Below are 27,757 nucleotides of genomic sequence, written 5' to 3' on the forward strand. Positions count from 1 at the left end.
ACTAATGCATGTTTCATGGAGTGATGCCTATTGTCTCCTTTTTTATTCTTAAGATGTGCAAAATATACTATATCGAGTTTATCATATCTTTAATGCCTCAATATAAGACTCAGAAAGTCTATATGCTATTATTGTTTACATACTTAACAAAGAAAATACCCATAGAGTTAAAGACATTTTTGCCAATTTTCAGGAAGAAAGCTGTGCATTAATGACTTTGAAAGTTATTAGAGTAAACTAAGACTGTATTCCTGGGTTTATGGAATGCAGTCCCTCCATGCATCTGTAAAGAGCCTGCAGGCTAGTTAGGAAGGCATTTTGGGGCATTGTTCCCTTGTTTATAAGAATGGATGAGAATTTTTTTCATCTGCCCTGACCCATCATCTAGCAGGCATGACTTCTTACAATGATTAATGTAGATTGTAATTTACATTGCTTTTACTCCCTGAGAATATAATAAAGTTGGTAGTCCAAGAGAGCATTTTGGGCATTAAGAATAAGCACTTTTAGGATTAAACAATGGGTCATCTTGCTTACTCATGCTGTAAGAGTTACTATAAAGTTTGTGAACTTGAAAAAGAAAGAAAAAAAAAAAAAAAAAAAAAAGAAGAAGCTGCAGACGTAAAGATTTGGAGATGTAAATGTCCCCAACACTGAGTTACATTAGTTGTAGTAAGTATGCAAAGAACCTGGCCCCTCTGATAAAAATGTGCTTTGGAAATGGCAAACCATGAATATTATAAAATGGAGAAATGACTTCACCTTTTCTCCTGAAAGATAATTGAGGAATATAAGGACACTTAAATAACATGGGAAGAGATACAACATGTCCTGACCTGAAGCAATTCTTAAAAACTGCAGGCCAAATCTCCACGATGAAATTCACCAATCTGACCATTAAGGTCAATTCCATTTTAAAATAAAGCACCATTAATTCATCTCTCCAGTAATCAAGGCTCCTGTGTGGCCCAAGGTTGCATTCGGAGACCAAAGTAAATGCTGTGGCTGAGGAGCCACTTGTCCTATGAAAGCCTTTTTCATGTCAGCAGTTTCTCGATTCCCATTTTTATTTCTTTATTCTACTGTGTATCTGACCACAAACCCATTTTGGGTTTGCTTGACCATAAACCAATATACACACCTGCTCTCCCATCAGGACTGCAAAGGATGCTGCTAGTCTCCTAAGTGGTTGGGACTTCAGAAAGTCGGCATGTTTGGAATTTGTGCCATCAAGCCACTGTCACAGTGGCAGTTCTAATTGGCCGAGGATGAGTCTTGAAATGTCACAGTAAGATTTATCTCTCAGCACAGATTCTCCCTCCACTAATTTGCAATAGACCATGGGATAGTGGGTTGTTTGGAAAACAATGTGAAGTCTCAGTTGCTTTTTTGTTTTAGAATGAACTTGGTGGGCTGTTTGAAGCCATAGGGCTGCTAGGAAGGAAAACCATGACTGACTTTGAGACCTTGGGAACTCAGGACAGCATTTGTTTGCAAGAGATACGGTTGTGTTGCTTCTCTGGCAACTATCATTGTTCTTGTGAGACTCAGCACACAGGTGAGTGGGGAAGCTGACCCAGAGTTAGGGCATATTAGAAAATACAGACTCTTGATCTGGGTCATAGTATATGAAGAACAAGGATTAATTTCAGAGATGTTTTATGAAAAATGAATTTTCCCTACTCTGTCTTGGTTTCCCAGGAAAATATATATTTGCTTGACTTGAAAGTATTGTAGAAAGTATTAGGTGCGTATTAATTTGATAATAGCTTTGTAGCTTGGGAAGAAGTAGAAAGAGGGGGACTGTGTTAAATGCACATATGAATTATAAGATACATTTTAAAAATTATATCATTTTTTATTTTTTCTAGTTTGTTGTACATGACAGTAGAATGCATTTATATATTTTGATAGATCATACACAAATGGATTATAATCTCATTTTTCTGATTATACATATTGTAGGGTCACATCACTCATACATGTAGGTAAGTTAATAATGTCTCTTTCACTCTGCTATCATTCCTACCCACATACCCCTTCCCCCCCTCATTCCCCTCTACCCAATATAAAGTAACTCTATTCTTTCCTATCTCCCCCTCCTTATTGTGAATTAGCATCCACACAGAACAATGGGTCTTTGGTTTTTGGGGTTTGGTTTAGTTTGCTTAGCATGATAGTCTCTGACTCCATTTACCAACAAATGCCATAATTTCATATACATTTCTAATTCAGAAACATTGTATGCTTGTCACTATGGCCAGGGTGTGAAAAAAATCTACTTGTGTATTGATGTCTGAATTTTTATTAAAAAAAAAAAAGGAAATTCCGATATGTTGCTATGACATGGATGTACCTTGATGACATTATGCTAAGTGAAATAAGCCTGTACAGATGAATAAATAGTGGATAATTCCACTTATACACAGTATCTAAAAATAGACAAATTCATAAAAATCAAAGAGTAGCATAATAGTTGTTAGTAGCATGGGAGAGAGGGGAATGAGAAGGTGCCAATCAATGAGCATGAAGTGTCATCGTGCAAATAAATAAGTTCTAGAGTTCTGCTGCACAAAATTGCACCTATTTTACCTAAAGTAAATACTGTCTTGTACACCTAAAATTTTTAAGTCGGTATGTCTCATGTAAAGTGTTCTAACTACAATAAAATCAAATTAAAATATATGTATATTATATTAAACTGTGAAAACATTTTGTAAAACTGTCACAGCACTGATTTTGGTGGACCCATATTAAAAATTCCACAGTATGTAGAATTTCCTTCCAAGATGGAATTCCATGTTGATTTTATATTTCTTTAGATAGCAAAGCATGTTATCTTTTGGTTGTTTTATGCATGTTATACATCGAAGTAAGGAGAAAAATTTTGATTTTGGGTAGAAACAGCTCCTGTTTTTCCCAAATTGCTTTGAATTTTCTGAGCTATTATTAGCCTAGAGAGTATAGATAATTGCAATCTACACAGAAATCTAAAAATAAATTGTTTATTCATTTTCTGTAAAGATTTTATTTTTTTTGCATGTCGCCTTTTTCAAGTAAGGTTTACAAGGATAGCTCTTTCTTTTCTCTCCCTCCCACTCCCCTCTGGAAGTCTGAAGAAAAAGTGAAACAGCCTAAAGGCAGAAATTAGGAGAAAAAAATAAGATTGCTGCAACAAAGCTCTTATTAATCTGTCTCAGAATGATTGAGAATTGGCTGAAAATCTAATTCTTCTTATGCAATAGGTAACCTTTATCTTGCTGGCATTTACCTGAACTAAGGTAAATATTGATAGTGCTGGTGGGTATGTAATCAATGACATACTTTCATCATTTATTTTTTTAAACCACAGACACAATAGTATTGATTACCTAATACATTTCTTGCTAAATAGCTGCATTAATCTGATGTAATGAGTGTGTGCTATTGGATCAGCTGTAACCTGTTTTTAGCAAGTGTCCTGCTTGCTAAATATTTCTTTTTTTCACCTGTAACTTTTGCTAAATTCTTGCAGACTGAGGGTCAATGACAGTTTTTCTGTAAAGCACCAAATAGTAAATATTTTAGTCTTTGGGAGCCATGCTGCCTCACTGCAATAACATGACTCTGCCCTCGTAACACAAAAGCAGCAATAGATAATATGCAATCAAAGAGGCAGGCTGGGTCACATTTGGGTGGGATTTGGATCATGGACTCTATTTGCTGATGCCAGTTGTGGTCCAGGGTTGATAAAACAGAAATCACCATCATGTTGTGTTCAGTGTTAACTGTGTCAGAAGCATGGTCGACCAGTTGGTCAAGTTTCTTAACGAAAGTATTCTATAGAGTGTGGAAAGAAAAATGCAAATAAGAAACTAAGTTAATAAAACAATTTCCATTGTCAAGAAGTCCAATTTGAGAAAAAAGTTGACTTGATAAAGAAAAACTCTTGGAGGGATATAATTGGAAGTGGAAGAATTATGGCATTTTAAGTATGAATCAGTATTTGGAGTCCCATGCCAACATCTTTCTAAGGAATCTCTCAGTCTCATCTTCCTCATTTATAAAATAATTAAGGGCAATATTTATTTCCAGATGTTCCACTGAAGATGAGAAATGATTTGTGAAGGATCTTTTGTCAAGTGATAAAGCCCAAGTTCACTGCATCTTGTCAATTTGCTCTGGGTTTTAGTACCCATCTCTGACTGTCTCTCCATTTTGCTTGTAACTTCTTCTCAGAACATAACAAATTCTTTGAAGAGACTGATTAGACTACAATTCTTTACCTTTTATGGCTCCAAAAGAGAATTCCTCTAAATCATTGGCAAGTTGAAGCCACTTTCTTCCTGTTTTCATTGACATGCAAAGCCAGAGTTTATTATCCACATTTTACCTTTCCCCTAAAATATCAGTCATTTTATAGACTTCATAACATGAAAAAAAATAAAATAAAAACAAAAGCAATGGATGAACTTGTCTAGACCCTTAAAAAACAGAGTGAAAAACTTAGAATTTGGCCTTGCTTAAGAGAAGCTTTATGGACATCTATTCATAAGTTTGATGAGTGACCAACTTAATTAAGCTTTCTCACCTTCAGCCCTGTCTTTGATTCAGAGTGATGATCTGAAATGCGTGCTCTGTTTCCACTTAGTGGGAGAAGGTTTCAATACAAGTCTAGAGTCCTTTGAAAATCCATTCCCATAGAATGGAAACAGCAAGAAAGAAAGGTTATAGCAGCCATCCCTTTCCAAGCCCTTTGCAGAAGCCAGGAACCATGCCAGGGCCATGGAATTTGACTTTTTCCTGAAGCCCACTATTCCCTGCCACAACCTTCAAAGATGGTAATATTCTCATTTTACAGAGAAGGAGATGGAGACTTGGAGAGACTGTCTTCCTTAAGCCATCTGGCTGATGAGTGACAGAAGCAGAATTCAAGCCCAAATATGGATTTCTTTTGACTGCATACATCTACCTTTGGAAAAACAAACCCTGTAAAATAAAACAACCACCCACCACCAAAAATACCTCTTGAGTATCACCCAAAGAATTCATTGACAATTTTAATTGATATTTGTTAGTAACATTATATTTAATATGTAGAGAGCAAATGGTTGAAATGTCATGAAAAACAAGTGTTTAAAGGTTGGATTTAAAATAATATACAAAAAAAAAATAGATGGAAGAACTCGTATTTGCTTATATTACTTGCTTCTTAACTATTTTGAATACCATAACCCTAAGCCACTTGGATAGGCCAGGGACATCAAGTGTACAATAACTTTTCTCTCATAGACCTAGTTCAGTGTCTGTATGTAGACTGCCTACATAGGCTTAGTTTCCCAAGAATTCCAAATGAGTGCTTCATTGTCTGGTAAGGTTGGCTCAGGTCACTGGAAACTCACATACTTGTTGGTGTGACTTTCATTCCTCACCAAATCGATGGCACAGGGGTTAGCATGTTGCCAAGTGTAGGGCTTAGCCTCCTGTGGAGCTTCTCTGGCCAATGCTGCAACACACTTACCACAGGATATCTGGGTGAGTGCCACAGGGTGACCTAAGCAGTAGGCTCTGGCCATTTCAGAAAATGAACTGCTTCCTCCATCACACAAATATTCTACTAATTAGCAATTAGCCATTAAGGGAGAAGAAATGGAGAGAAACAGGGGAATCTGAATCGTCTCCTAAGAGACATATGGGGTGGGAGGGGGGAAAACAGCACTTAATGTAAGCCAGATAGTAACTGGCTTCATTTGGGCATGTTGTCTGGAGCCGTTTTTCTAAATGTTTTAGATTCAGCAAAGGACCCCAATGCATTCTGCCAAGTGCTTTTCCCTTTAATTTTTAAATGCATTCAAATTTCAAGGGGAATTTAATCCGTATGTTTCTGGTTCTTTTACACTTAACTCATCAAAATGTTGTTCTTTAAGAGCTGTTTGATCTGTAAGGCTTATGAGCCTTTGTTATAAGCCTTTTCAAAACCTCTTTCCCCTTTTTGAATCAGCAAATGGAATTGTGCCAATTCTGAATGGGATTTGAATAGAGAAAAGTCCAACTTTAAGATTAAACACAGAAACTCAAGAGTATCTGATTGGACTTTGCAGAGAGGTCCACTTGACCCTTGCATGATAGTAGGACCATCAGCATCAATGCAGTGCAGGGAGCAATGCTTGGCAAGAGGGTCTAGAAAGGAAAGGCAGTGTGACTCAGAGGGCACATGCTTCTGTTAAAGAACCAGAAAAACCTCTGTTTTTTTTTTTTTAAATATGTTTAATTGTCAATGGACCTTTATTTTATGTATTTATACACGATGCTGAGAATTGAACTCAGTGCCTCACACATACCAGGCGAGTGCTCTACCACTGAGCCACAACCCCAACTCCACCTCTGGCTTTAGATGCCATGTAGCCCTTCCTTCTGTCCAGTGACATCCATGACAAATAGTGATAAAATAAATAATTATAACTAGTATTCATGGAGACTACCTCTATTATCAGTTCTCACCCCCAACTTCTTTATATGCATCATCTCTCTTAATCCTTCTCAGAATATTATGAGGCAGGCTTTGGGATTATAAAATTTAGTGGTTATGAGATTTGGATATAGAATCAGTGGACACCTGGGTTTGAATCCCAGCATCAACTCTATTAGATCAGTAAAGTTCTTGGATGTTCCCAAGATTGTGCTTCTATTTGATGTTGCTTCTGGTGGATGCCGATAATGCTATCACGGTTCCACTGATGGCACAAGTCATCATATTCTGGTGCAGGACTCTGTATTGTTATCTACTATAATTAAAACTGCAGTTTCTTTCTATTTATGTACCAGAATCTGATATCTTGCTCATTACATCCATTAGGTCTAAAATAGAGTTTGCCTAACTCCTTTTCCATATGACAAACTTTTTACATAATTGAAGATAATTATGTTATGCCTCCTCTTTTACAAACTTAATAACAATTTCCTGATCTGGATCTGTTTCCTGACGCTTGTCCTACTGTACTTTCATTTTCCTGACACTCCAGAGCTGAGCATGGTTTTCCAGGTAGATTGTTCTAGATGAAGTCTGATGAGTATAACGGATATGACACCATACCATCTTCTGTTTTGTATTTATGTTCCTAATGTATGGTTTTATAATCCACTAGCTTTGGGACAGCCACATTATAACTTTTCTTAAACCTACAGTTAATGTAAGCTAATATGATTGTTTTAGCATGAATTGTTTTTAAGACAGTGCTTCATCTCCTATACTTTTGCAGTTTTTTTATTTTTAAAAATAGCACTTATGTGCCTTATTAAGTTAATAAAAATGAATATGGATTAAATGGGAAAAGTGAACACCCTACAGAGCATTTTGATGTTAGATGGAGGTGTGGTCCAATTGGAAGAGTTTCATACATTTCTGTTCATATATTATCTAAATTCTTATCTCTGAAATTCTAAGCCTTCAGAGCCTGCTCCCAAAGAGTCATTGTGAAGCTGAGGTAAGCTTTATCATGAAAGAACACTGCAATATAATCAATGGCCCTTGGCCCTCCCATTGGGGAAGCAACTGAGAGAGAGCTTCCAGTCTGCATAGGACATCCTTTAATTTGCCAAGTGACTAAATGTGCAGTCACTGCAGAAGGCATTCACCAGCTGTGCCCACATGGCCCACTCAGCTGGACTGCTTTTCAAAGAGCAGACAGGGCTTATCTTGGTACCAAAACCCCATGCCAAAAAGATCATCATTGGGTTTGAACATTTGCATGAAATCCCCAGCAGCCAAGGGTAGACAGCTTTGCTCCTTCAGGCCAACGGGCAACTTTGCCCACTGCTGGACACTGTGCTAAAATGTCTGGGCCCAGCGGTGAGTCTCGGCCCTACCAGTGATTCTAGCCATCTGTCAACTTACCTCTTACCTGCACTTCATCTTGGTATTCCCATGAGCTGGGCAAAGCCTGTTAAGCTTCGGTGACCTATTCCGTCTGTGAGTTGGGAAGTCTCTGCAGGTTTTGCTTAACCTGAGAGCTTTTCAAATACATCTCCATGGAAATTTCTTCTCTCGCTAACAGTCATTAGTTTGGATTTTCATTTTAGAGAACTGTGAAATCGACTTGTTTCATATGATGTTTTTCTGAGTAGACACATGGAGATCTAATAGTTGGGTAGCTTATGGAAAGTGGGAATGAAGACAATTGATTAAGCAGTGGTACTTGCATTCCTGATATGTACCAAACCCAGTTATAGACATAGGAATAATATGAAAGTTTAAGGCAAAGTCCCCTGTCCTCTACCAAGTACTGAGGACTATTTAATGTGATCAAAAGGTGAAGATTTATGTAAAGGAATAATGTAAGAATATAAAAGATACACAAGAAGATGCAAAACAATTTGGCATAGGCTGTACAATGCTGTAATCACTGAAGTGGGGAGGCCCTCACTGTCAGCAGAATATTCAAAAAGCAGGACTGGACCTGGTTTTAGAGCTGAGTAGGATTAATATTTGTGCAGAAGAAAGTGATATGGAGAATGACAACTAAACACGCACAAACATACACACAGAGGACATCACTGTTGGCCCCAGTAGTGATGTACATTGGCCTGCTTCTAATAATACCTTTCACTTCCACATAGGATGGATACTACCCTCTTCAAAACCCAGGGTAGATCTATTAATGCTTTTCTGAAATAGTGTCCAGAATGGCCTCCAAAATAGTGTCTGAGATAGTCCAATGATTGACAAACACAACGTGAAAAAATCTAGCATGTTTGCCATTTCTGGGGTCTTCAGTGTGTGCTAAACACATTTATCTTCCCATAGCTTGTGAACTTTCTTTTTAGGGTTTCATCTCATGTTCACCTCTGAACTTTGTGATCCTGCCTAGTATCTCCAGCTCTCAGTTGCAAAATCAGATATTTAATGCTCTGACCATTACCTCTTGTCTTTCTGAACTTGTCCATTCAGCTATTTCTCTTCTGTGAGTATACTTGAACCTAAGGCTCTTCCAACACTGCCCTTTGCCTCAGTCCTTCAGCTTCATCCTTTCCTCATATCCTTCCCCATCCAGTCTAGACATAGAAATCCTTGGTTTCACCCGCTATTGAAAATGTCTTCAAACTCCTCACCATCCTAGTCTCATACTCATTTGGAAAAACACAACTCCAGAAACATTCACATCATAGAGTTTTATACTGGGTGCTCCTGGAAATAATCACAAATTTCTTTGCAGTGGTGCCACCATGAGTACATGATCTCAACCTCGCCTAGATCTGCACACACACACACACACACACACACACACACACAAATCTGGAAATTTGTTAATTTGTTTTCCATTTTCATTCTCTCTCCCATTCTCCAAAATGACTATTTCCAATTTTCTCCATTCTACTTAACCTTTCGAATCCTGCTTTTCTTTCTTACTCCAAAGGATCACTCTTTCTAACATTGGTCTTTGTTTTTCCTCAAACTCTATTTTCTCAAGGATCTGCTTGGGAATGCTCTTTCTCTCCAACCCAAGGCTGAATCTTTGAGCAGTGCAACAGAACAGCGTTCATTCACATTTTCATGACAAGTCTGTTTTGTAATTTCACTTCTCTTTCAGATTCCTTTAATCTGACTTTATGCCATTTCCCTTCAGCAATTAAATCTGATCAAATCCACTTTATATTTAACTTTCCTGATTTATTGTTCAACTTCTATCTTTTCCCTGTCTCTTCTTGCCCATTGTTTATGCTTGGTGTCTCACATTTTCTCCTGCCTCTCTGTGCCTGACCTCTGTCCTGGCACTCCAATGAAAACAGTTTCAGTAAGATGACCAAACTGACCATTAGCTCTGTTGCCCTTTGCAAAGCAAACTTTGCAGGTAACTCAAACCTGACCTCCTCAAGTCATTCATCCTCTCTCACTTGCTTCTGGAAACCACAGTGTCCTGATCTAATGGGCCTTTCTGGCTATTTTTTCTTAATGTTCTTTGGGTTTACCTCCTCTGACAATCATAGAAATGTTGTTGTCCCTTGGGACACCTTGTTGAGTTCATCACTCTTCTGGGTTCTAATGTCACTTATCTCCCAAATGTTCCCTAATCAATGGCTCTAGCTTGGTTTACCCCTTGACCCTCAGCTACTATCCTCTGGCTATGTCCATGTAGAGACCCAGAGATACATTAGTCTCAGTAGGTCTAACCTGAACCTGTGTATTTTTGCTGACACTTATTTTGGAAATATTAATTCTAACCTCCATATTACCACAAATTCTCCATCTCTACTTCCCAAATATCTAAACTGTGCATTTCTCTCTATCCCCACTACCTCTTTGATAATTCAAACTGCCTTGATCTCTCATTGGGATTATTATTGCAGCCTTCAACTGGCCTCTCACCTCAGGCTGGCCCTGATCCAATTCATTCTCCATACTGCAGCCAGAGAGAGCCTTTGAAATGGAAATATGATTTCAACCTTTCACTTTTAGAGTTTTTCATCATTTTTTTTTCATTATTTTGGGATAAAGTCCCACTTTCTTATGTTGGCTTAGAAGGTCTTAAGCTGACCATCTCCTAATATCCTTATGCTTTTTATTTCTACCTTCTACTCTACCTACCCTGTCCCTTCCCACATTATTGCTCATGACCCACATTCTGGCTGTACTGCACTAATTCCTTCTTCCTTCCATGTTTCTCCTAGACATTTTCAAATGCTTGTTCCTCTGCATGCAACACTCATTCAGGAAGTCTATCTTAGTAATAATGAGTACTTTCTGAGCACATGAAGATTTGGAATTGGTTTGCTGACTTATCCTGTCATCTATCCATCAGTCCTTCCAACAGATTCTGTATCCAGTACTTTTCTCCTGCTTCCTTTGTTTAAAACACACTTCATCTGGCTATCTCCTATCTTCATGCTGCATCACAGGCATTGACTACTCCAGAGTACCTTTCTTTAACACACAGACAGGCACTTACAAATATTTCTTTAGATAGAGCATCATATCCTGAGATTCTTTGATATTTAGCAGCTTCTTTCAGTGAACAAATATGTATTGGATGCCTCATTTGTATAAGGCTTTGAGCGGGGCACTGACCATGCCATATATTTCTTATCTGTATCAATAATAGAAGGGATGTGCCATGAGGGCTGTTACAATGACCATTTCACAATTATACTGTACCAGTAATTAATACTGCTCCTGGGTTATGGCAGATTGTCAAAAATATGGTACAGTCTCTCTAAATATGTATTAGCTGGCTGGCTGAATAGAAAGGATGGAAGAATGAGTTGGAAAGCTAGATCTCTGGTTCCATATCTTGTGCTCTTCCCTGTGGACTAGAAGCATGCATCAACATGACTGAGCTTCTGATATCCCGATATCCCGGGGGGAGCACTAACTCTTCTCAGGAGGTTCAGGGCTTCCTATCCTTGACTACTCAGGTGTCTCTTTATCCCTTTTTCCCTGTAGTCTCATCCCTTATGAACCCTAGTCTTTCTCTTTAGGAAGGCCCAAATAGTGACTTTGAGTGGCATATATCTGAAGGATGAATCTGGGTTAGGAAGAGCTGAATTATCTGGTTAGAATTCAGCAGTCCATTGAGGACACTGGACTCCAGGTGTTAGTAAATAGAAGCCCCTTTCAGCAGAAGAGCAGCAGGCTTTTCCTCCTCTTTTATTATGATGATTATTATTATTTTTGTGGTTCCCATGGAAACAACCAGAGAGAGAGAACAAAAAAGTCAAGGAGGTTAGAGCGATGAGACAGCCCCCATATGCTTAAGAAGACTGTGTATGTGTCAGTGTGCATGTGTGTGCGCGTGCACAATGCCCTCACTTTATTCTTTAGCACACTGCTGGGTCAGGGGAAATTGTTATGTTTATTCACAGCATTTGTTACAATCGGGCTCAACAAGGAGACAACTATCAGCTTTTAGCAATTAGGGAGTCTTTGTAATGACAGCTCCATCAGATTAATAGCAGGGAAAGGAAAGGCAGAGATGGAGACGTTCAGAATGTGAGCCGGAGGAGCGTCAGAGAAAAAAGACATATCTCAGAAATGATGTTGGGGCCTCGCTGCTCCCCTCTCTTCAGCAACATGAGATTGCCGTGGGTGTCTCATGTGGGGTTTCAGTGGGGTATTGTGGAGACAGCTACCTACAGTCCTAAGAGTCCTGTAGTTGTTCGTCTGATGCTCTTGAATTGTCTTCTCCCTATCTGCCTTTCTAATCCTTTTTTAAAAAGATGGGTTTTTTTTTTTTTTTTTTTTTTGGGGGGGGGGGTTGTTGTTTTGCTTTGCCTTTGTTTTTGGATACCAGGAATTGAACTCAGGGGCACTTGAACACTGAGCCACATCCCCAGCTTCACCTTTGCTGAGCCTGGCTTTGAACTCACAATCCTTCTGCTTCAGCCCACTGAGCTGCTGAGATTACAGGCATGTGCCACTGCACCCAGCTAAAAAGATGTTTCATTGGTGCATTACAGTTATATGTAATAGTGGGGTTCAATTTGACTTAATCACACATGCATGGAATGTGATTTACTCCAATTCAGTTCCCAGTAATTTCTCTTTTCTTCACTCCTTTCCCATTTTTCTTCCTGTTGTACTGATCTTCCATCTGTTTGCTGTTCTTTTTTTAATAGATATACATGCTTTATAGATATACCTAATGGTGAAATTCACTGAGGTATATTTACACATTTACAGAGCATAATTTGGTCAATTTCATTCTATAATTCCTCCCTTTTCCCATCCCCTCTCCCTCATCCTTTATCCCCTTCCTCTACTCCACTGATCTCCCCTCTATTTTCACAGGATTCTCCCCAGAACTTTTTTCCCCTTATTTTGGTCTAGCTTCCACATATGAGAGAAGACATTCAACTCTTGACTTTCTGAGTCTGCCCTGTTTGACTTAGCATGATGTTTTCCAGTTCTGACTATTTACCAGCAAATGCCACAATTTTAGTCTCTTTCATGACTGAGAAAAACTCCATTGTGTATATACCACCTTTATTAATCCATTCCTCTGTTGATGGGCACCTGGGTTGGTTCCATAACTTAACATAACTGAGTTAGTGTGAATTGTGGTCCGATAAACATTGATGTGCTGATTTTAGTTGTTTTAGATAAATGCCAGGGAATGGGACAACTGGATCAGATGGTGGTTCTATTCGTACTCTTTGAGGATTCTCTATGCTGTTTTCCAAAATGGTTATAAATGTGCAGTCTCACCAATGATGTATGATTGCATCTTTTTCCCTATTAACTCAGTGGCAGGGGTTGGAAGAAAACCCAGCCCAGGGTCTTTCTCAGAATGGTCAAGCAGAGCATTAGCATCTTGGGCCACCAAGATAGGGTCCTAGGAATCTTTCCAAAAAATTTCTCCCGTCCTCTGTCTCCCCTGTGGCTCTGGAAAGATTGGCTGGCCACCTGACCATTGACTGTCATGTTCAACAACACCAGCCAGGCTCTAGGTGGTAAATCAGCCATAAAATGCACAGAAACCAACAGACTTGAAATCCTTGAGCTGAAAAGGAATCCACTGTGATTGGCAGTTGAGTAGAGAATATGAAAGACAAGAATGAAAGAGGGCATCCATGACCAAGATCTGTCCATTTTGATCCATGTTCCCTCTTCAGCAGCGTGTACTCCTGTCTGAAAAGCTAAGGACTTTGTTTCCCAACCTTTCTGGGGCCTAGTGTGGCCAAGTGATTGATTCTCACTCACATGGTGACTTGTACCACTCCCAGACTTTCCACCAGCTGAATGTCAACACTCACAGCAATCTTAGGATTCAAGTGTTGAAAACAGATGAACCTATCAGCTTGGGCTGCTAAAATATTTCCCAGAGCAAAGCCCATCCTGGCCTTAGCCTTGTCTACCAACCAGGAGCACCCACAGCAAACTACACCTGAGCCAAAAACTCTTATTTGATATTAGCCACTGAAATTTTTGAGTTTATTAATCACAGAATTTATCAGTACCCAGCAGCCCTTACTTTACAGCAAAAGGAAGTGGGGTGTCACTTCCTAAGCCCTCTCATGCCTTGTCAACCCCCTCAATCTGCCACAGCTGCCCTCTGACCAAGTGAGTCAAGTCTGCATGACAGGCTGCTCTCACTCTGCCCATACCACTGCCAATGATGTGCCCCATACCTTTTAGTCTTACAGTTTTTCCTATAAATAATTTTCCCCCTATCTTTGTGACCAGCGACCTTTGATTGCAAGAAGCAACTCAGTTACACATTACCAGAGTTACAGAGTATGTTGTAATTGGCCGGGAATCGGTCTTAAAATGTCAAAGAAAGATTTATTTCCTAGTGCAACCTCTCTAGGTGCTAATTTTGCTATAGGCTGCCGGATAATGGTTCCTGCTCACAATGGGCGAGAGTTCCTAATCAGAATACAGGGCTGTAATTGGGTTGAAGGGATTTTAAATCATTAAAGTTGCATTTAGAAAGGGGAATAGAAATAGAACCCCAAGATTGAATGACTCACTTAGTATTTAATGAGAGAGTCATGGAGTATTACTTATAATATTCTCTTAATGACCTTACAAGCAATGTAACTCCCCCCGCCCTCCAGGGCCTATTCACAAGGCACAGTTCTGCAGTCTCAGACCCACCACTCTGAAGCAATTAATTACTGACCCATCAAGGAGCAATCAGGCTCCGGGAGACCAGCAGAAGCACTGATTTCTTTCCCCACTGTCTACTCACTCTTCATCTTCCAGCCTGCCTTGTGCTAGGGCCTGCTGGGAGAGGAGCTGATATTTACCAAGCCATAAATCATCATGCAGTTTGGGGAAATCCCATCTTCCGTGAGAGCAACAAGGCGACAAAGAGTACCGTGGAGGGTCTAAGAGGAGCAGGGATGGAAGAGAAGATCTGCAGGCTCTACAGAGCACACAATTTGCAGATTTTAGAGCATATTTGTCTGATGCTTCCATGAGGCCTTGAATGTGCCTGTCCCATCTGATCTCAATGGTTAGTCCAGTTCTTCAATGATTCAATCTCTCCATTGCTGAGTAAATATATTACTAAGTCAGGCCTGCTTTCTATCAGTCATAAGATTTTAGGCATGTTACTACTTGGCTCACGGGAAGCACTAACACAATTTTACCTTCCCTTAATATGATTATGACCAAGGGTCACCCAACGAAGCTTAGTAAACTTGTATCAGGAGATGTGCAATGCCATTATTCATTTTGGACTTCATCTCCAGATTGATCTGCAAAGTCAATGCCACCATTAACTGGATTCTTAACATTGCTGGTAGAGGGGTTTCTTAAGGCATTGGGATGTTTAAAACTGCCTAACCCTCTGGAGAGGTAAGTGATGTATGAATGCCAGTTGCATCATTGCTAATCATCTCTTCCTGGGGACAGAGTTTTGAAGCCTGATTGCTTGTAGATTGACCTGGCTGAGTGACACTGGAGTCCTAGGAGGTCCCTGATCCTGAGTCAGCCTCCCTTGCTATTGGCCTCACATCAACCAGGCGGCTAGAAAAATACCACCATGTTGCACTTGCTGCCAGCATGCCACAGGAAGACATAAATGATAGTTATAAATTACCAGGAAATGTCCCTTGGTTCATCCTGAGTCAGGTCCTGAGAGAAATGACTTTTGTCTTTCTAGCACTCAAGCAAAAAAAAAAAAAAAAAAAAAAAAAAAAAAAAATAGCTTGTGAGTTTGTGAGTTTCTTGTGTGATATGGGCCTTGTAATTCTTATTGTCTTGACAGAACAATTGAGACATCACAGGGAGTGAATGACACTTGCAGAGCATCCCAGATCAGGCTGGTCTAGGAAGGCTTTTTATTTATAAATGTCATGAACATAGTGTCTGGAATGTAGTAGAAACTTTATAAGCACCTGAGAGAAAAATGAGTGAATTCATAATGCACAAGTTTTTTTCTCTTTAAAAGTTTCAGAATGTTCCACTTGGGTAATAGATGAGAACCTTCTTTCATAAAGAAGCCAGAGGGAGAAGGGCTGACGCTTGTTGAGTTCCTCCGAATGGGCAGTTAGCAGACTCATCATTGTATAGAAATGAACTTGTCTGCTAAGCCCATTTTGCAATTTCGTCAGCCCCTATGCAGCCGCTCAGACTTTGGTGATAAACTAAAAATTCCCCCCTATTGTTCTTCTGTCCAATTAATGCTAATAAGGAGGCTTGAGAAATATTTTAGTATAATATTTGTTATTATTAATATCCATTGATCATATTGTAAAGGTATCATGATTTGGAAAGCTACAACAGGTAGGATATTTTTAAGTTATGAGGTATTGACTGATTTAAATTCAGTAACCGTGAAAACCTCAGGAGTTATATCAATAGTTTACCAAAAATCAAAAGCGATAGTGCCTACTTCATACAACCAAAGCAAAACATTGTAATGTTGTGCATGAGAGAATATGCTATACTTTATGCAATTAATCTTTCCTACCCCAAATTGTGATTCTTTAATAGTAAATTTAATATTGTATTACATGTAAAAAGATGGTCCATTCTTTTAAAGTCTCTTACAGAGAATCTTTTGTGTGGAGAATCGTTGACATTACAGCTATCACCATTCATCATCCATCTATTCTGAAACTTCCAGTGCCCACTTTTCTTGTAAAGAGGTCATCTTTGTGTGTTATGAATTAATCTTAGAAAAGCCCTTCATGGGCTGCTGTTGCTAGAATTACCAAGCTCTATGTTCCAGACTACACATTTCAGTTGTTCCCAGATGGTGGCCCTGCCCTGAATCTGATGCCTTTGCTTTGGCTTTGACTTTTTGCAGTCTTCAATTTCAATTCCAGGGAGATCTGGCTACTAGCTCATTGGGATCATTTTAAGAAGTGGAAAACTCTTTTCCTGTAGACAAACATGGCCCTGAAAATGCAAAGCTTCGTGAACCTACAGCATCTTTGTGCAAATTCCTTTAGGAGATGCAGCACCAATCTGAGGCTAGCATGCAAAGGGTACCTAGATTTCAGCTGCCTTTGTGTCTTTGGCTAGGTACCCTTGTGCAGTAAACAGACTGTGCAACCCATACATGGCTTTCCTGAAAGCTGAATTGTTCTGAAAATAGCCAGACTAGTGTCCAAAGAACCTGTTAAATATTCACATGAACATTAGGTTCATGTTTAATCTGGAATGATAGTTTTGTCTTTTTATAAAGGCAGCAAATCCCTAGAAGCTGGTCAGGAGCACCAGCTGTTTACTGCCCGAAGAAGCTACTGCTTATCTCCTTATAACCACCTGCCTCTTAGAGATCATGTCTTAATTAACTCACTGTTATCAAAGCCGAAAGTATAGCAACATAGTAAAATCAAATTGTAAATGAAAGATAAAAGGGAAAGAACTCTGCTGACCAGGGAACAGAGCATGGCTACTCTCTTGAGCTGCCAGGAGTTGGCTAGAGGCGGATTGGTGGCCGCTTGCTGAGATTTACAATAATAAAATCATACATTGTTCCATTTGGAAAGGAACTTAAAGATCTTCTAATCCAGTGGTGTTCAAGTACATTATAAAATGTAATTCTGGTGTTCAACATATGCTGATATTGGCTAATTTCTCTTTATTTCATTAAAAAAAAATGCTGGTTAAAATTCATTTAGGTGATTTAATGACCCACTACACGACACACAAACAGGAATACACTGACCTCATCCAATTCCTAAAATTTTAAGTTTATGGTCAAGGGACGAAAAGATGAAGTGACTCTCTAGGTTTTCATCAGCAGATATCATTCTTTTAAACCCATGTTTACTGACTTCTTGGGAGTTTTCTTCCCTGCCACCTACAAAACCCTGCCAAGCCTAAGAATCAGGACTTTGGGGGATCTTCCTGCTTTCAGGATTACATGGCTGAGCACTGTTCCAGTACCTTTATGCTTTCTGGAGACGTTCAAGTGCTTTGGCATACCAAAAGTTTGTGGGAAAGCATATTGGTGTTGTATGTGGCTCCACATTCCCATACCTAGACAGTAGGGGGCGACATTCCACCTGGTCCTGCTAAATGGTCTCCCTAAAACCTTAAAATCGAGTGCTGCAGTTCATCCCTATGCCCCTTTTTTTTTTTGAAGCCTTGACCCTAATTGCACCAACAAATTCCATTGTTAATTCCCGTTTGAGGTACTCCTGAGGTACTGGACTAAAATGCTAAACTGAATAGGCTTTCTTATAGTGACAAAAATTACAAGTTTTTTTTTTTTTTTTTAAACAAAACTCTAAAATTCTGTGACAAAGTTCCTTAATTTTCCTGCCTAAATTTGCATACTTTTAGTGTATGAAAGAAAATTTCCCATGAAAATCACCTGGTTGATGACCACACACATTTCCTCAGCCTTTCCTACCTATGAGGTAGTCAATGGGTCTAAAGAGTATTTATTTAGTTCTTTGCATCACTGATAAAAATACACACTTGGTGGATTGGGAATTTACCTCAGAGGTAAAGCACTTGCCTAGCATGTGTGAGGCCCTGGGCTCAACACTGAGTACTGAAAATAAATAAATAAGTATGCACTTGGCATTATTTTCAGAATGGAAATTGGGAATATGGCTAACCAGCACCTACAATGATCATGCCCTGTCAGGGAAATAATCTCACTAGGGAATCCATAGGCCCAAAATCTCTAGCAGATTCAGTTTGCACTATGCAAGCCCCCTTTTGAGTTTGCTTACTAACATGTGCTTCTGGGACTATTGAATTCCAAGATCTGGAATCAGGGGTGGTGGAGGAAGTGAGCCATCTCTATTAACTTCTTATAAATCCAATGCCTCATTTCCTTCTGCCCCGGGCATGTGGCCACGAACTGATTTGAACGGCTGCATTCACAGAGGCCCAACTTGCTCCTGCAAGCTGCTGTCTTTCCACTGTCTTGGAATTGATGTGGGGATCGTCATTCTTTTCTTTGAGTGTTCACTACCAACCCCCTCCCGCCCCCTCACATACATATACAGACATTGAGCTGTGTTTAGATAAGGGAGGTGAGCTATCAGCTGATATTTAATGACGAGTATCACTGTCAGATTTTACAAAATGGAATTTCATCAGATGCTGAAGGAAGACTTCTGCTTAGAAACTACAGAGGGGGGTTTGACAGCTTTTTCAATCCAGTTATCAAAGCATTTGCAGTTCAAAGCAGGTGAAACAATAATGTAATCTTAGCGCTGAATGCTCATTTGTATCTGAGTGTTTCAATAAACAAAATGGCCTGGGAAATGAAAGCAGACCTGTTGTCTCCAATCCACTAAATTTAATATCCAGGGTATTGACTGACAGCTTTTTATCACCATAATTAGTATGGATTGTTCCTGAGGCCATTGATCAATCTTCCCTACCTCTATGGACTTCAGTTGCTATTTTCTTCCTCTCTTACCCTCCCCACCCTTTATTTTAATATTGATCTTTCCAGTTGTATTCCACCACAAAGACACTGCTCACTTAGACAAAAGAAAACTTACAGTGATGGGAGACAACTGAGCAGCAGCCAGTCCTCTGTGGTGTCCACCTGTGACTTCACTTTTCCCATCTGTGTAGACTTAAGACTTGACTCCTTAGTGCCAATGACCTTCTGTTGTTCTATATTGTACCCATGTCCACTGTGACTCCACTGCTAAAAGCTGTACAAAGACAAGTCATGGAGCTAGGGTTCAGTAAATATCTGTTCAGTGAATGGATGGCCCTTCTTTAGTGTCACCACACTAAAGGAAGGAGTTTGGATAAACTGAAAGGCTCAACACTGGCATGTTTTCACATATGGGGCCATGATCCAATGTCTCCACATCACACAGGCCAGAAAACCAAGACCTTCTCATGTCTTACTTCTCATCAAGGCCTTCCAGTTTGATATTTTCCCCTTCTCAACCTATTTATGTTTCTGTCACGAAGGATATAATTGCATTCCTCCCTATCTCGTGCCTTAACTACTGTAAGGATTTACGACTTCATCTCCCTCCTGCCCTCTCTTGCCTCCCATCCTGTTTGCCTAACCCCAACCTTCATCCCTAAATTCTCCCCACAATGACAGGTAGGATTATGTAAAATACAACTGTCACTATATCCCTTGATTGTTCAACATCTCTGCTGCTGACACAGCATGAAAATCTTTCTGCAACCAACCTGATCTCTACCCCCAGCTTGCAGTACAATTTCCCACTACTTCCTATTGGTATTCAACATTCCATGAAGATGGAATTACCTGTAGTTTCTCCTACTCATTACTTATCACACAACTCTGTGTCTTTTCTCTTGTTAATTTTACCTAAATTAACTTTCCATCCTTTTTATCCTCCACTATCTCATTCCTCAGGAAATAGTTCAGATGGCATCTCTCTAAGGAAGACTTTTTAGCCCTTAGAGTATCCTAACTCTGCCTCCCTTTTCTTGTCTGAGATTTTAATGGAATGTATATCTGTGTGTGTATGGTCTGTCTACCTGTGTGTTTAAAATTTGTATGTGCATATATATGAGTGTATGTGTGTTTACCTCTGTTTCCTACTAGAAGGAAGCTATTGGGGATGGGATGGGAGTTGTTTTTGTTTTGTTTTGTTTTTTAATATTTTTAGTTGTAGATGGACACAAAGCCTTTCTTTTATTTATTTATGTATTTGTATGTGGTGCTAAGAATTGAATCCAGTGCCTCACATGTGCAAGGCAAGTGCTCCACCACTGAGTTACAACCCCAGTCCCTGTTTTTGTTTTCTTTGCCCTACCCTCAGTGTGAGGCACAATGTCTGCCGCTGAGAATGTACTGGAAATAAGTATGGCTAAGAAGAAATCAGTGGACCCCATATGCTGAGGCATCCTTAATATCAACCTGTATGTTTGTGGTGCCCACATCATACTGTACCATAGAACAAGGAATCCCACGAAAACCACGCTGGACACGGGAAATCACATAAGGGAGTTTATTAAGCAAACAGAGTGTCTCCCTGCAGGGTAAGAGAGAAAATGAGAGGAAAAGAAAGGGAAAGAGAAAGGGCACGGGCTAGAGAAGAGTGGAAAAGCAAGGAGGAGAAAGAAAGTGAGTCGGGGAGAGAAAAGCATGAGAAAAGATGGCGGGGTAGCTACCCTTAAAGCAGTTGAATTCCGCTGGGCTAACAGGGGACCAATAATGGAGAAGGACACTTGCAAGCTGACTGATGAACCAATAGCTAGCTAGGATGTTCACAGACTGACAGTAGTCGGGAGGCGGGGAAATGGCTGCAACAGAAAGGGCCGGGGGGGAGCAGCTTTGTACATTACAATAGAGATGTACCACTAACAGAGATGTAGCGACTGAAGGTTCAGTCTTATTTACTCTCAGAGTGAGGAGAAGAGATATGGAAATGTCCCTTCTGCAGATCAGGAGGTAGCCGTATGCGCTATGCTTTGTTGATGGCTTTGGTGTCCCCTGATGGTTCACATGTTGGAACTTTGATTCCCAAAGTGATGATGTTGATGGATGGTAGAACCTTTAAGAAATGGGGTCTAGTGGAAAGTGGTTAGATCACTGGGGGCACTGTCCAAGGAAAGGATCAATGCAGGTCTCAGAGTGAGTGAATTCTCTCAAGCATGGGTTGTTAGAAAGCAAGGCCATGCCACAAGCTTGGCTATTTCCCTTCTGCCTTCTGTATCATCTTATGAAACAGCCAGATGGTATCTTACCAGAGGAAGAATAATGGGGCCACCCAATCTTTTATTTTCAACCTCCCAAACTGTGAATTAAATAAACCTCTTTTATTTATAAAGTACTCATCTTAGCTATTTTGTTAGGGCAACAGAGAATATACTAATACAGTATCTTCCTCTGACCTTAAAGAATCCAGGTATTATAGGTCATTTACATCCCATAGTGTAGAAGAGTTTTACAACCTACACATTCAAATAGTGTTTTTATATTGATCTCTGGAATTTCACTCTGGCTCACTTTATAGTAACGATCAGATCATCAGCATAACTTTGCTGAAGGACATTTTTAAGCAGAGTGAATGTTATGCACTTCTAGAAGTGCCCCAAGAGCCCACACTGACTGGCACGGCTGCCCTGCTGTGTGTGACGCCTTGTGCTCCCAGGGCTGCAGGCTGCATGGTGCCTGTCTTCCCACATACCTGGCACAGCATCCGACCCCGCACTTACAGGTGCCTGCATGTATCAATTGCCTTGTATTGAGGCATTAAACCAAGTGCAACTCTCATTCTGAACTGAACACAGCAGAGCCAAATTGAACTGTAAAGGCTACGTGTTACTTGGGCCCCATGGAGACTGTGGCATCTACATTGCAAATTGGCCCCATAGCAAAGCACACCAGTGCCAGGCCCTGCCATTCATTTCATCCCCATTATGCCTATTGTGGAACATCAGCAGCAGATGTTCCTGGAGGTGACCCCCCAGATGCACAGAGGCACAGGCAGCTCCTCCTCCTCACTCAGCCTCTCTCCAGGCTTATATAAGACAGATTTGACAGACTGATACCAATTGGCACATCTTTCCAGCCAGATTGGAATCAGGCCCTTCTACTGTCTTTGGGGTCCATTGCAGCTCCAAGTAAAATGTAGAGAAGGAATGTGATTCTCAGCTACATGGCCAATTTTCCCTTTACTTGTGTGCTGGCATTTCTAATCTCGGGCATTTCGTTGCTGGGGAGTACATCACTGCAAATCCAGTCTTGAGCTTAGGAGCTTTGATATTTACAGGAATGTGGAAATATCGTTCCAAGTTCCTACAGTTGGTCTGGTTAATTTATTTTAAAGAAATGTTACTAAGTGAGCTTCAGATTATATTGCTATGTTCTTCCTAATTCAGTTATGTATGGCTGGGGTTTGGCTAGCAAAAATGAGAGACAATGCATAATTCACCTGCTCTCTATCTTCCATTAATAATATTTCTGAAGCTTTTGCATATATATACATTAGCCTGGAAGAGATGTCCGTAGTCATAGTTAGCCTCCTGGTTCATGCCTTGATAGTACCACTAACTGTTTATGAATAAGCCAAGATACTTAATTTTTTTTTTTTTTTTGATATTTCAATTCCTTACCTCTAAATTGCTACGTGGATTGCTATGTGGGTTAAATGAGGTGATCTGGGTGAAGCAGTCTAGCAAGGACAGGAGTTTACTAAGCGCCTTTTCATTTCCCTTGTTGTCCCTTCAAAAGGCCTTCTCACAGACAGACCCTTAGTCTGTAGCAGCTTTGAAGTTAAAATAGCCTACTAGCCATATAACCCCATTGATGTTATGCATATAATATGCAGCATATATTTGTGTTTTTTAAGAATGTGAGCACTTACCAAAATATTTATAGCAAACATATTTGAGAGAGGAAATTACGGACTAGTCAACTTCCTTCATTCCCCTTTTCTCCCTTTCTAGCTTGCACACTTGTGGTTCCTTCTTTATTCTCTCCCTTCCCCTCTTCCTTCTTTCTTTCTCTTATGTTAGTCAGTTTTTCCATTACCATGACAAATATCTGAGAAAATCAAATTGGAGGAGAAAAGGTTTATTTTGGCTCATGGTTTCAGAGGTTTCAGTCCATAATTGACTGACTCCATTGCTTTGAGTTTAAGGTGAGTCAGGACATCATGGCAGCAGGGATGTTGTAGAGGAAAGCTGTTCACATCATGGTTGCCAGGAAGTTGGGGGGGGGGCAGGGAAAAATAAGCCCTTTACAAGCACACCCCTCTCCCACCAGTAACCCATGTCATCATACCTGGTTCTTCCCCCTAAAGGTTCCACGACCGTCCAATTACACCATCATCGGGAACCAAGCCTTCAGCACATGAGCCTTTGGGGGACATTACAGATCCAAGGTATAATACTTCCTTTCCCACTTTTCTCCTTTCCTTGCATTTTTCCTGTTCATCCACTCTTTTCTATAGCAAATATATATATATATATATTTAAAAAAACATAAGGGAGAAAAGGGGAATGAAGGAAGTTGATTAGTCCATAATTTCCTCTCTCAAATATGTTTGCTATAAATATTTTGGTAAAAAACTACATCAGCTCTTTAAAATCTCATTCAATGGGAAGTCAAATGAAGAGGACAATCTTGAAGCCCAAGGAGGAAGCCCCACTGTGCTATGTTTGCACTGTGACCCTCCTCTTCTCACAGGAGAAACCCTCAACTGCAAGGTGGTCAGCTAACACCCAGGCTGACCCTGAGTCCTGTGACCTTCCTCCCAACATCTGAAAGAGGCCCCCAAGCCTCTAATGGAGCACAGTTGTGGGGACATGATTCAAGACCAGAAGTCTGAACACAGCTTAAGATGGAGTGCCATTTCTTGAAGCTGTGGCCCATTTAGTGAAGATAAATAGAGACTTAGAGCATAGGAAACTCCCAAGGGAGTGAAGCACTTGTAAGTTCAGAATAAATAAATGTGTCTGTTTATTAATTTAATATGTACTGTAGACTAGGAACCCATTTGTAGTAGTGCAGGAAAAAGAGCCTTTACAATTTATTAGGGGAGACATAAAAGAAGAGAACTCAAAAGAGGGGGAACAGCAACAAGAGAAAAATCAGGAAGTGGAGAGAGAAAAAAACAGACCAGAGACAGGAATGAATGGAAGACCTTGTACATAAGTGGAAAAAAAGAGGGGAAAGAGAAAAATACGGAGAGGGACAGAACCAAGGGCCCACAGAGTTGTTTGATCCTAAGTTTCCTGTAGCAGCTAGACACATGGCTAATTGTCCTTAATTATTATGAGTTGACCCTTCAAGATTGGGGGTCATAGGGAGTTTTCTCTGGTTGGCTGGCTGACACTGCGGGTTTCTGTCATCATGCAGCCTTGACAGTCAGGCTACCAAGTGCTGAGCTGATTGCTTCATGCTGGAGGACATTGGCTTGGGGCCACCTCCAGTCTGTCCATCTTTTCCTCCCTAACCAAAAGATTTTTTTTTTCCAGGTGAAGGGTTGGGGAGCATTCTAGTGGCACCTGTTCATGCTTTGATGCAGGGTGAGGATAGAGCATCTTTTACCTGCCTGCACCAACCTGCTTTTCCCTATTGTAACCTTAGACCCTGCTCTGCAAAGGAATCCCAGAATCAAGTGAATTTGAAGGTAGTCTGGTATCTTGTGCTCCGTGGCTAACAGGGTGGATGTTGGTCTGTAATAAGTCAGTGAAATAGTGAGGTTCAATTACTTACATGTTCTCTGAAGCTGAAACAATTGCCATTATCCCACATAATATTGCTTGACCTACATTTTCACTTGAAAGCCTTCAGCTAACAATTAGTTTGAATGTTGAGTTATAAATAAACACATTTGTATTCCAGAAATGAAAGAGGATAAGGAATTGATGCCATCACTGTGCCCTCACTTCCCTCCTTCTCTTTCGTTTGTCATTGGTATGATATTTCAACTCTGCTTTTCCGAGGTGGTAGTCATTGGAGAGTTCATCTAAAGAGGGACCATTCCGAGGTAATGAGGCAACTGGGCTTTATCTGGGAAAGGGGTAGCAGCATCCGTGCCAGGGAGATTTGAGCCATCTGGATTAAAAGGGTCAAACTATCCGCTGGCAGCAATTAAGCAGCTCCGTGTGGAGAAGCCATGTGACCACACCAAAGGAGCTGCCAAGAACAGGAGATTAGTAAACAAAAGTACCCACCAGAAGGTTTTCAGGTTGGCCACTGCTCTGGCCACTTGGCATTTACACAGCTTCCTCTCTCTCTAGCGTCCCATCTGTCTGTGCCCACAGTCCACCCCTAAGCTGTCTGCAGAGAGTTTAAACAAACTTGAGCAGAGCTGAGTTTGTTTAAAATGTTAAAAGTCCAGAACAGAATAGATGGTGGTGATAAATCTTGGATGTTCACAGCGTCCATTCCCTAATGTGTGGCTCGTGCCTCCTATGTTTTTGATAATTTTTCATTGCTTCACTGTCATAGGTTGAAAGGTCTGCTGTCATGGAGTAGTGATGCTTCATTCCCTGATGTCAATTGTGATCCTTTCTCCATAGATATTGCAACTCGGGAAGCATGTGTCTTGATCATTTTTTTACAGGTCTACGTCATCTTGAGAATCAACTAAATGACTTTCTGAGTTCTTCTTTCAATCTGGGAATCACTTATAAAAATTCATAAAGGCATATAAAACTCCCAAATTTATGTATTTATTTATCCAACAAATCTTTGCCAGTTACTGAGATATTTCCTCTGGCTTGAATAGAGATTTGTTCTCTTGACCTGTTAATGAAAAGAGAGATGCTCAGGCATTGTGACTGTAGACTAATCCCTTGAGAGAATCCTCTTCTGATTTCCAGCTAGAGTCACTACCACATGACACCAAACTAACTGTTCTCAAAAGTTTGTTTCACCTTGAGGCTTTCCTGTGCTAAGTAATGGAACAATATGGACAGGTGATTCAAAAAAAAGTCTATATTTTTTTCAAATGAGTTATATATAACTTGCCAAGCAGTCCAAGACATGAATAGTTTAGGGTATACTCATTTTTCCTAATTCTCTTAGTTTCCATAACACATCACTACCCTAGTGGCCTTCATCTCGCTTCTCTGTGTACTGCTTAGTCCCTACATCATCTTATATTGACATAGAAAGACTCAAGCCCATGTCTCCTACTGTGCTCTGTCTACTCAGGTATACTTGTGAGCTCTTTCGTAAATTTACATCTTCCCTTGATATCTCCACTGAACTCAAGATGCATAAAAACTATGCTTTAATGGATAGTTCCACATAAACATAATGGTCTTGTTTACTGTGAATTCAAGGGGTAAGTCCAAGAGGACATTATATGTACAAATCTAAAATAGAATTAATGATTTTCTCTCAAATCCTGTAATTATGCTTAGTCTGTCTCAGTAAAGGATACTACCTCCCATCCTGAGGCTCAGACCACAAAGGCAGAGTTCAAACTATTCTTTTATAGTTCCTTCCTGCCCATCCATCTCTCTTGCTTCTGATCTATCTATAAGGATTACTGAGTGTACTTCCAAAGTATATGTCCACACTTTCATCTTTACTTTTATAAACTTACAGTTCACTACTCTCATCCAAAGCAACAATAGTTACATGAGCTTCCTAACTGGCCTCCCCATTACCTGGATCTTCCTGTTAAAATATTCTCTAGAAAAGAGTTCAAAATATTTTTTGAAACATCATATTGCTCCTCTGTTTGGGTCTTTTCAGTTAGTCTCTTCATACTTAAAATGTAGTCTGCATGCCAAGATGCAGAGGCCTGTAAACGTGGCCCCTTCTTGGACCTCAATGCCCACTGTGTCTCTGCAGTCTCTCCTTCCAACTCCAGGACTATAGCTCCACCAAGCTCTTTCTTGAATTGCTCTTCTCTCTGCTGTCACCCATATTTAACTTGGCTGTCCCCTGCTTGCTACTAAGATGTCAGGACAAATGTTATCTCCTTGAAATAGACTTCCAGAAAAGCACACCACCTGCCTTACGTTTGCTGAATTGTCATTGTCCTCTAGCTTATTGCTTGCATGTTTTCTTCAGAGCATTTAAGGGTCTCTGAAATACACTTGTACCTTTTCCTAATGTCTCTCTCTGACTAGCATACAGGCTTCAGAAAGGACTGGATCTCTTGTGTGCTGTACTTTTGTGCCTAAAACCAGACCTGCTACAGACAGTATTCAACATCTCTAAGGGAACAGATGATGGTTTGAATGAGTCCTGGACTTCTTTCCCCATACTCTCAGTTTCCTAGCACCCACAAACTTAGGAAATATCCTCCTCAAGGTTTCTACATGACTTGTCTCTGCCAAGGACAATTGCATCTCTGGAGAGCTGAGTTGTCAGCATATGGTCGGAGTATGATCAAGTGGACAGTAGGTGTGTACTCAGTTTATTCTTTGTATTGTGTGTGCTGTGTGGCC

General features: G+C 40.2%; 1 protein-coding gene and 1 long non-coding RNA gene across 9 annotated transcripts in view; both read left to right on the forward strand.

The window, feature by feature from the left end:
- NTM (neurotrimin) overlaps positions 1-27,757 on the forward strand; it is a 962,543-nt gene that overhangs the window by 714,902 nt on the left and 219,884 nt on the right. The gene's annotated exons all lie outside the window — the stretch shown is intronic.
- Positions 1,315-7,081, forward strand: LOC306639961. The gene is made up of 3 exons (XR_013757707.1): positions 1,315-1,558; positions 1,872-1,988; positions 4,631-7,081. It is a non-coding gene; the product is annotated as an uncharacterized lncRNA (long non-coding RNA).

This window comes from Sciurus vulgaris (assembly GCF_902686455.1).
Source record: "Sciurus vulgaris genome assembly, chromosome: 11".
Classification (NCBI taxonomy): Eukaryota; Metazoa; Chordata; class Mammalia; order Rodentia; family Sciuridae; genus Sciurus; species Sciurus vulgaris.